Source organism: Rhinopithecus bieti, unplaced genomic scaffold (genome assembly GCF_001698545.2).
Source record: "Rhinopithecus bieti isolate Rb0 unplaced genomic scaffold, ASM169854v2 scaffold_42532, whole genome shotgun sequence".
NCBI classification, from domain to species: Eukaryota; Metazoa; Chordata; class Mammalia; order Primates; family Cercopithecidae; genus Rhinopithecus; species Rhinopithecus bieti.
The window spans coordinates 2,814,225-2,823,962 of record NW_016818301.1 but is presented as its reverse complement, the minus strand read 5'-3'; the positions used below and the strand labels follow the sequence as shown (position 1 = coordinate 2,823,962).

Here is a 9,738-nt window from a genome sequence, read left to right as displayed (position 1 = left end):
ATGTGACTAGTGATTCTCTAAGCCTGCAGGGTCAGGAAGCCCTGTTCCTTAAAAGGCAGGACAGCAGGCTGTTGGACTGCTATTCAATTGCGGGAAGGGGAAAGGTCACCTCCTCCATGAAGCCCTACCTGCCATGTCCCCGTCACCCACCCCATGGACCTCCTTGATCATGCTGCATTTGGTCATTCGTTCCTGCCAGTGACTGACTTAGTTTTGTTTATATTTGTATCCACTGCACAGAGCTTAGCACATAGTAGGCACTAAGCTGGATTGAAGGCATCCCCTGATCAGGCCCCTCCTCCCTTTCTAGCTGATCTCTGCCAGTTTCCTCCTAGCACTTTGGAGAAACAGAATTACCTGTAGCTCCCACAAATGCACAATGCACTTACCACAATTACAATTAAACTATCAATCAATCGTGTAGTCAATTATATAGTGGCTGCCTCCTGGGAATGTATGTTCCAATGTTCCTAGAGGCAGGGAGTACGTACGCCAGTCCTGTTCACTGATGTTAGGTGCTCGACAAACTTATGGGGCTTTTTAATTAAAAAAAAAAAAATTTTTTTTAAGACATGAGGTCTTGCTCTGTCGCCGAAGCTCAAGTGCAGTTCACTGCATCCTCAAACTCCTGGGCTCAGATGATCCTTCCACTTCAGCCTCCCCAGTAACTGGGACTACAGGCATGAGCCACATCTGGCTAATTTTTAAATGTTTTTTATAGAAATGGGGTCTCACTGTTTTCCAGGCTAGTATCCAATTTCTGGCCCCAAGCAATCCTCCTGCCTCAGCCTCCCAAAGCTCTGGGATTATAGATGTGAGCCACTGCCCTTGGCACTAACTTTTGTTGAATAACTATTTCATGCCCCATATAGGTTGGGTCTACTATTCCCTTTGTCTAAAAAACCTTTCCCTAGCCTTCTCGGTCTCTGAGTCTTCCACTTATCCTTCAAGACCCGGAGCAGCTGTCCCAGCTCCTGGAAACACTTCCTGAATACCCAGGTGGCATTCCCTGTTCACTACAGGGTGTGTTACCCAGTGTGCCTCCCTCCGCCCTCTCCCCATCCTGTTGCCCACATTATATTGAGCTCTGCCTGCAGGTCTCTCTCCACTTGAGAGTGACTGCTTCTGAGCAGGGTTATGTCTGTTTCTTTCTTTTGGTATTTATTCAAAGCACATAACACCCAGTAGGAGCTCAACACGTAGCTAATATTTATTTAGGGCTTACTGTGGAGTAGCTGCAGGAAGTACTTTCTCTACATTATTTTATTTAATTATCAGAACAGCACCTCAAGGCAGGTGATGCTGCCCCCATTTTCCAGACAGGGCCAGTGAGATCTTGGGCTGTTGTCACTTGAGGCCATGATGCTGGCCAGCATCAGACTGCACCCCGACCGCCAGAAGCCACTCCCCAGCCTGCATGGCACTCAGCCCTGTCCCCAGCAATCCTGGGGATACCTCCTCCTTGATCTGCTGAAATCCACATGGAAAGAAGTCCCCTTCTTTTCTTTCCTTGTCACCTCTCCAGGTTCCACTCTGCCCAGGGACCTCTGAAGCCATCCATTTTCTTCTCCCGAAGACCCCTTTGTCCTCCCTGTGCAGAGTTCTAGGCCAGCCCTCCCGGGATACTCCAACCGGGTCATTCCCTTTCCTTCCTCCTCTTCCTGCTTTGTTTCCACTTCTCACCCTCCTGACCCAGGGGTTTTCCCATTCAGTCCACATGTATTTGCCACATTGAGCCTCACATATTTACTGTGTGCCAGATTCCATGTGCGAGGCAGGGAAGCAGTAACATAGCCAGGCCCTATCCTTGCACTATAAGTAAGAAAATAAAAATCTATGGGAGGTGAGGGCTGCTGCTAAGGGCTGATAAAACTTTAGCAGACAGAGAATTTGCAATGATGGGGAGTGGGGCAGGCTTTATTGGGTGGTCAGTTGGGCCTTTCGGAACAGACACCTGTGGGAAAAAGGGCATGAGCCCGGTGCCAAGAGACGCGTGGCCAAGGCAGAGAGACAGTGATGTCAACGCCCTGAGTGGGCAAGGGACCAGGATCCAGGGACAGAGGGAGGCTGGTTTGGCTGGAGGGAGGAAGGGCAGGAGAGTGGAGCTGTGAGGGGCTGAGGCTGGTCGCTAGGCCATGCAGGACTGTTCTGTGTCCCCTCCCAATCTTGCTTGCCCAAGCAGGTTGCGTGCATCTCACTGTCTCCCTCCACCATTGGATGGCCACTCCCTTGAAAGTCGCTGGAAATGGCCCTGCTTCCTGCCCCGTCCTTTCACAATCTTTTTTTTTTTTTTTTTTTTTTTTTTTTGAGACAGAGCCTCACTCTGTCACCCAGGCTAGAGTGCAGTGGCACATTCTTGGCTCATTGCAACCTCCACCACCCAGATTCAAGTGATTCCCCCGCCTCAGCCTCCCGAGTAGCTGGGATTACAGTCACGCACCACTATGCCTGGCTAATTTTTTTATTTTTAGTAAAAACGGTGTTTCACCATGTTGGCCAGGCTGGTCTCAAACTCCTGACCTCAAGCGATCTGCCGGCCTCGGTCTCCCAAAGTGTTGGGATTACAGGTGTGAGCCACCACGCCCGGCCAGCTCATATTCTTCTTCTTGCTATTCCTCTGCATCTTTATGTGCACATTTTTTATTTCATTCTTTTTCTAAACTGTAACTTTGTGATTAGTTTGCTATTAGAATTTTATTTGCTGTAGTTTAGTTTCGGGGAAATCCCATGCGAGTCCGGGGTGGTGGGGTGAAAGGCTAGCGTGCTCGGTGGCTCAGGACTCTCTTGGGGGTGACAGTCCTGTCCTGGGTGGGAAAGTGACTTCTCTCTGGGGATTCTTGTTCTGGGCATGGCTATACCCAGGGTTTCTGTTTTCAGTTCTCACCAGGCTCAGAGCTAACCACTCCCCTTCAACACACCCCACTTTCCAAGCTTGGCCAGCCCCACTCTGCCCACAACCCCAGCCCCCTTTGGCATCAGAATCAGAGGCTCCCTGAGATTTCCTGGGCAGCTCCCAGATGTAAGGAGTAAAACCTGCCACCTCACTGCATCTCCTTCCCTCCCAGCCCCGGGGCCAACAGCCCCATCTAGACCTCCCTGCATGGGGTACTCCAGCTTGGGGCTGAGCAACTCTGTGGCCCGAGACAGAAGAGCAGGCCCTGGGGGAGCAGTGTGGGTGGCACCAGGCCAGTGCCACCTCCCCAAGTCTGACCCTCACTCTGCCTCACTCCTGCACGTACCCCATCATCCACTCAGGGCACCCTCATTTCCCCAAGTCCCACTCACCCACCAACGTTCAAGGGCTTCTAGAGACCTGCTCCTCCTATCTTCCAAATACATAAATAGGGTTTCCCTTGCTTAATCCCAACAACCATAACCTTATTCATACATCCCAAAAATATTCCCTGAGCATCTATGCAGTTCCAGGCACTTTCTAGGCACTGGGGATACTGCAATGAACAAGATAGATATCGTCTGATGTCCTGGGGGAGGTGGGTGGGCAGGGAGAGATTTCAGATGATAAACAAGAGAATGTGAGGCTGTGATCATGAAAACAAAGCAGGCCAGTGTCATCCAGAGTGACCAGCACTGCTGCCCTGGAGGCGATATGGAAGCTAAGACTCGAACAAGCATTCCTGCAGGGGAAGCAGCAAGTGCAAAGGGTCTACAAGAAGAACAAACTGAGTCACTATTTACAAGTGAGGAAGAGCGGAGGCTCAGAGGGGTGAAATCACTGCCTCAGGTCATGGAGCATGAGCAGCAGGGAGCTGAGATTCAAACCAAGAGCCTTCTGATGCCACAGCCTGTTCTCTTCCCGCTTTGCTTCTGGCGGGACGAGGGCCCCAGGACAGCAATGCCGATGGATGCTCCCTAACTCCAGGCACAGCAGTCTCTCCGGATTGGGCTCCAGCCTTCCTGTCCACCGCCGTCAGTCACACCAACCTCCTGGAGGTCCCTCATGCGGCTTCACGCCTCTTTGTACTTGTACGTGTGATTGCCACGCTGGGAATGCCCTCCTCTGTTCCTCCACCAGTTGTGATCTTTTCCCCTGGTCTTTGAGGGTCAGCTTGTCCCCAAAGCCTTCTGAGACACTGCAAGACAGAAATGAATACTTCCTGCCCTGGACTTCCACAGCCCTTGTCTTCATTATGTCAATGTATTCATCAAATAAACATTGCAGACCTACCATGTACCAGCTCTGTGGCCTGAGAGAGCAGAGCAGGCTGGCTTAGCTGTGGGAACTGACAGCTGTGAAAACCAATGCACCAGACAAGTTCAGACACAAAACAGCAATTCAAAACACGGAAGTGCCACAGGAAGATGAACACAGGGACTGTGGGCACACGCAGTGGGGAAAGCCAGACACCCACCCCTCTCCCAGGCTGGTCGGTATGCCCTGGGTCAGCTGTGTACTTGCCAGTCTCTCTGATTATGATATTTTAATCCCATCTGCATCCCTTGTACCTCAGCACAGGGCCTGACACAGAGAAGACATGCATTTGAAATGTTACAGCAAGAAAGATATTCATTTTGATTGAACACCTACTGTGTGCTAGGTTCTGTTCCAAGTGTTGGAAATACAATGCGAACAGCCCAAATCTCTTTCTTCATGAGGCCTACAGTCCAGTGGGACTATAATGTAATTGCGTGAGTTCTTTACATTGCTAATTAATTAATTCACATGCCAAGAAGATAGAGGCTGGGAGCAGGAAGTAAAGAGGCAATAGAATGTAGCAAAACTAGATACATGGCCGAAGCAGAATTCTTGACTTTCCCCACCTTCCTGCATCATCCCCCGCCACCCTCCCCGCCAACACACCCCAACCTGTTCCTGCCTCGCAGTTGCCCATCTCAGTAATGAACATCAATAGTCATCAATGTCTTCCCAAATATCCCGATTGCCTTCACTTTTCCCCATCCCATTGCCATTGTGCTGGTCCAAGCCACCATCACTTCTTGCTTAGAGCTCAGCAGCAACTGCCTTCCTGTCTCCCACTGTCTTCCTGCCTCCAGGGTTGATTCTCTCCTTCCATATCCCACCAGCTTCTTCCAGGTTGTTGCTCATCCTCCAACCTCCCCTCCATGGTCTCCAGGTGCTTGGCCTAACACATTTCCTATTATTGTCTTGGGATCGGCCATGCTTAGTATTTTTCCCCTGAAACTGGCCAATCATCTTACTCACACTTCTGAACCTTTGCACAAACTATTCTCCCTGTCTGAAATGTTCCTCTTCTAAGCTTCCCTTGCACCCTCTAACCACCCCCAGCTTGGCCTAGGTACCTCTTTCTCATTCCTACACCTCAGTTTAAATATCCTGTCCTCAGGCAAGACGTCCTTCAGTCCCTAAGGTTGAGTTTGGTCTCCCTGCCCCATGGCCTCACAATATCCTTTGCATTATTTTCTTTACTTCGATGTGGTCATTCTTCACCTGTATACTCCTCTTGCTTGTCTGTAGGTTCTTGGAGGCAGGGGCTATGTTTGTCCTGCTCACCATCACCAGGAATTAGCATGGTATCTCACAAGCAGTGGGTGCTCAATTCTTTGAATGAATAAACTCTGGACCTATAGGAAGTAGAACTTGAAGCAGTGCAAAGTGTCCAAATATCTGCTGTTACATTTACTTGAAATATGACCTTGCAACTTGATAGATGACTTCTCAGAGCCTCTGTTTACTCTCCCTATAGGAAAAGTTATTAATATGCATTTGCAGGATTGTTGGGGAGTTATGTGTGAGAATCTGTGTGAAAATGCCTGGCTCCTAGGAGTTACTCCACAAATGCTTGGCAGATCTGTGGATGAGAAGTAAATAGCCTCAGTGCAATACCCTTACTCAGAAAGTTCATATCTTGGGTCAAGACATAGCAGTTAAGACAGCGGCTTTCAAGCCAAGCTGCTGGACTAGATTCCCAGCTCTGCCACTTACTGTCTGGGGAACCTTATGCCAGATAGTTAAACCATTATGTGACTCAGTCTCCTCATCTGTAAAATGGGAATAATTATGACACCTATCTCATAGGATCATTGTGGGATTCCGCTTAGGTCAGTGCCTGGCACATAGCAAATGCCCAACAAATGATAGCTTTTCACATTGCTATTAACATGTAACACTGACAGTCACACCATAATGCTCATATCTGTGGTCCTTCTAGACAGATGAAGAGACAAATTTCCAGAGAGATTAAATGACTGTCCAAGGTCAAATGTGAGGAAATGGCAGCTTTGTGCTTCAAGGCCAGGTCTGCTGCGCCCAAATCCCATGTTATTTTCACTACATCAAAGCAGCAACTCAAAATAGGCCTGTGGCATTTCAGCTAATTTCCTCTAAGCCCTTCCCAAGTAACCAAATGCAGGCATACAAAGCTGCCCCCCTAAGAGCATCCATTTAGCAGCTACTAAGTACTAAGTATGCCTGGTATGCCCCAACCATCCAACGGGGTTTGTAACAAGCCAGCTCTTCCCAGGTAGCCTTGCCTGGTCAGCAGAAGGAACCTAAGAAGAAGAACTAGATTGGGAAGACCAGCCTAGCCAACATAGTGAAATCCTGGCTGTACTAAAAATACAAAAATTAGCCAGGCATGGTGGCAGGCATCCACAATCTCAGTTACTCAGGACGCTGAGACAGGGGAATTGCTTGAACCCAGGAGGTGGAGGTTGTGGGTGAGCCAAGATCACGCCACTGCACCCCGGCCTGGGTGATACAGGGAGACGCCATGAGGAAGAAGAAGAGGAGGAAGAAGAAGAAAAGGAAAAAGAAGAAGAAGAAGAGAAGAAGAAGAAAGAGAAGGAGAAGGAGAAGGGGAAGGGGAAGGGGAAGGAGAAGGAGAAGGAGAGGAAGAGGGAGAGGGAGAGGAAGAGGGAGAAGAGGAGGAGGAGGACAAGGAGGAGGAGGAGGGAGGAGGAGGAGAAGAAGAAGAGGAGAAGGAGGAGGAGGAGGCCAATTTGGATGTAAAAGAGGGGAGGAGAAATGAGAGAAAACCCACACTTATTGAGTGCCTACTATGTGTCAGGCACTTCACATCTACCATTTAACCCTTACTGTGATCACTCCAGCCATTGTTCATCAAGTGCCTACTATGTATAAAGCTATACTCCAGGTCCCAAAGATATAACAGTGAACAAGACACAGCTGTTGACCTCAAAGAGCTTTCAAATCAGTAAAAGAAACAACACACACACAATTATGTGCTATATGTACAATGGTGGAAGTCTGAATAGGATGGGTGGCTTGGTGGTGAAAAGCAGGGAGTAGCTGGGAGGAGCTTCAGAAAGGAAGAGGTAGGTGCTAAAGTGCCCATTTAACATATGGTAAGACTGAGGCTCTAGGAACTTAACTTGTTTGGAGCTATGCCGTGACTGAGCAGAGTCAAGTCGTGCCCCAGGCCCATTCTGTCTCTGGTAGTCTCTGCACTGTCCATGCTGGAAGCCTAAAAGCTGTTGCTTTCCTCCCCCACCCCTTTCCCTTTTCTCAATGATCACCTGACCAGAAGATTAATCAAATGGTGCTAACGCTTCAACCACTGTCAGTGGCTAAGATATTAGCAGATTCTGTGGACAAACAGAAGCTTCTGAGCCTCTGTTACTGATTTTTTCTTTTGAGCAAAACCTTCAAGGGTTGGTCTGAAAGGGGGAGGGAGATGAGAAGAAGGGCTCTATCTGCAGTCTAAAGGGATTTTTGGACAGGTCAAAGACAACCAAGGTGACAGCAATAAGTGAGGGCAAGCCTCTTTGGCTCATGTGACTACCCCCAAGCTTCTCTCCACTCCCCTCAAAAGGCCTAGCCTATCTAAGAGGACTTGGTGCCTGCCCCTCACCTTTGCTTCAAGGACAGAAGCCTTGAAAATCAGCCACCTGAGCCACTGGTTGAACTTGCTAGGTTCCCTGCTGTATGGGATCAGCAGATCAGCCCTCGCTGTTCCAATACCCATCCCCATCCTCACAGGACAAGAAACCAAAGTGGAGAAGTCTTCAGTCTGCAAATAGATCTCTTGTTGTACCCCAAAGGTACCTTAGCAGAGGTTGCAGAAACCTTGGTTCTGTTCTCCAGACACCAGGAACCTCTCCCAGATACCAGAAGAACAGCAACTGCCCCTCATAGGAGCCTTTCCCTTTTGAGAAAAGAACAGAGTGGGAGAAAGGAAGTTTTGTGCTGGATGAAGAAACAGGTAGTTTTTCTGTCAAAAAGAATACACTGGTCGTACCTGCAGACCAACTCTGAGCTGAGAGAAGGAAGTTAGGCAATGGACTTTACACCAAAGAAAGACTGTTTTTAGTTCACTCATCTTTTATATACTCTCTGATAATCACCACATCACTGAGAAATTGTCAAGCAAATAATCTCAAGAAAAAAAGTAGAGGGAGAGAGAAGAAAGTATTGAATAATTGAGTTATGGGATTGAAACATCTCAACTCCCCCTGCCTCAATTGACTCATCATACTCACATCCTCTCCAGGGTCCCCCCCCCTCACCGACACACACACACACACACACACAAAATATCAAAAACATGCACCCCCATCGTGCCTCATGTGCTCTCACTCACTTAACTATAAAAGTGATCAGAGAAAACAATGTAATCTGTAGCAGCAGGAATTAATGTGCTTCTTTCTACCAGAGGTCACATTAAGGAAAAGTTGCACATAAGAGAAATGAGAAGCGACACTGTAATTAACCCACAAACAATGATTCTTCTGAGGAAGAGGGGAGGGTTTCGGTGTTCCAGTGTTCATAGAAGGAAGATTTTTTATCTCTTCCAAACCAGTTTATGAATGACTTAGGATACTTAGAAGGATTCACATTTCACCCACTTCCCCTGAGAACATGTTTATCCTTGAAATGAAAATCGTTACTCAAGCCCCAGCTACGAGTCGCCCTTTTGCACCCTTTTCCACGAATAATCTTTCCAAAATGTCTGCTTATAGAAGCAAGATTTGGAATTTCACGGAAAACTACAGAGACACAGACAGAGCAATGCTCACCCCCTGGTAAGCCAGAGAGAGACAGAGAGGAGAGAGGAAAACCGAAAGAAGATACAGCTAACGGACCAACAAAATAAATCCCCAGCAAAGAAAAGTGAAAACAATGATTTAAAAAACACGTAAAGACGTGTTTGTAATTACCCGTCCAGGTTACATGTTCGCCGCTTCCAGGCAGAGAAACGGCTCGTTGAAGTTTTGTGCCCGTCTGACTGTGATGGGAGGGTTGTATTTGAAGCTCTGGGCACGTAGAGATGGAATGAGAAGGAGGCTGAGCTGGAAGAAACACCAGGGGGGGAGGGAAGGAGAGAGAGAGAGAGAGAGAGAGAGAGAGAGAGAGAGAGAGAGAGCGAGCGAGAGCTATCTCTAGCTACGCCTTCCTCTAAGCCCCGGGAGCCCAGGAGAGCGCTCATTTTAGGATTTGGGAGAGGGGTAAAAAGAGGAAAGGCGGCCCCCGCTCTGCGCTGGCCTTGCTGCCCCGGGGAGGGAGGACTCTGGCCCGCGCCCCCCTCCTGGAGGGCGGCCCTGGGAGCCGGGGAGCGCGCGGAGCGGGCGGCGCAGGGAGCTGTCCGGTTCAGCACCACCCGTAATGCAGTAGGTGGGAGCGCCTCCGCGGGGGCCCAGCCGGCAGCGAGTGGGGGGCAGGCGCGCGGCCCACCCTGCAGCAAGACGCCGGCTCCCTCGTTTCCAGGAGCTTTGCAGATAGCGGGAGGGAAACCCGCCTCGATTCTCCGGGAGAAACCCCTCTCTCCCCACTTCGCCAAC

The 9,738-nt window shown here is 49.2% G+C and overlaps 1 long non-coding RNA gene across 1 annotated transcript; it reads right to left on the bottom strand.

Annotated features, from left to right (window-relative positions):
• Positions 1 to 2,657: 2,657 nt before the first annotated feature.
• Positions 2,658 to 9,238, bottom strand: LOC108518469 (uncharacterized). Its single transcript, XR_001882374.1, has 3 exons — positions 9,118 to 9,238; positions 4,187 to 4,248; positions 2,658 to 4,091 (listed from the first exon to the last, which is right to left on the bottom strand). It is a non-coding gene; the product is annotated as an uncharacterized LOC108518469 (long non-coding RNA).
• Positions 9,239 to 9,738: the final 500 nt, after the last annotated feature.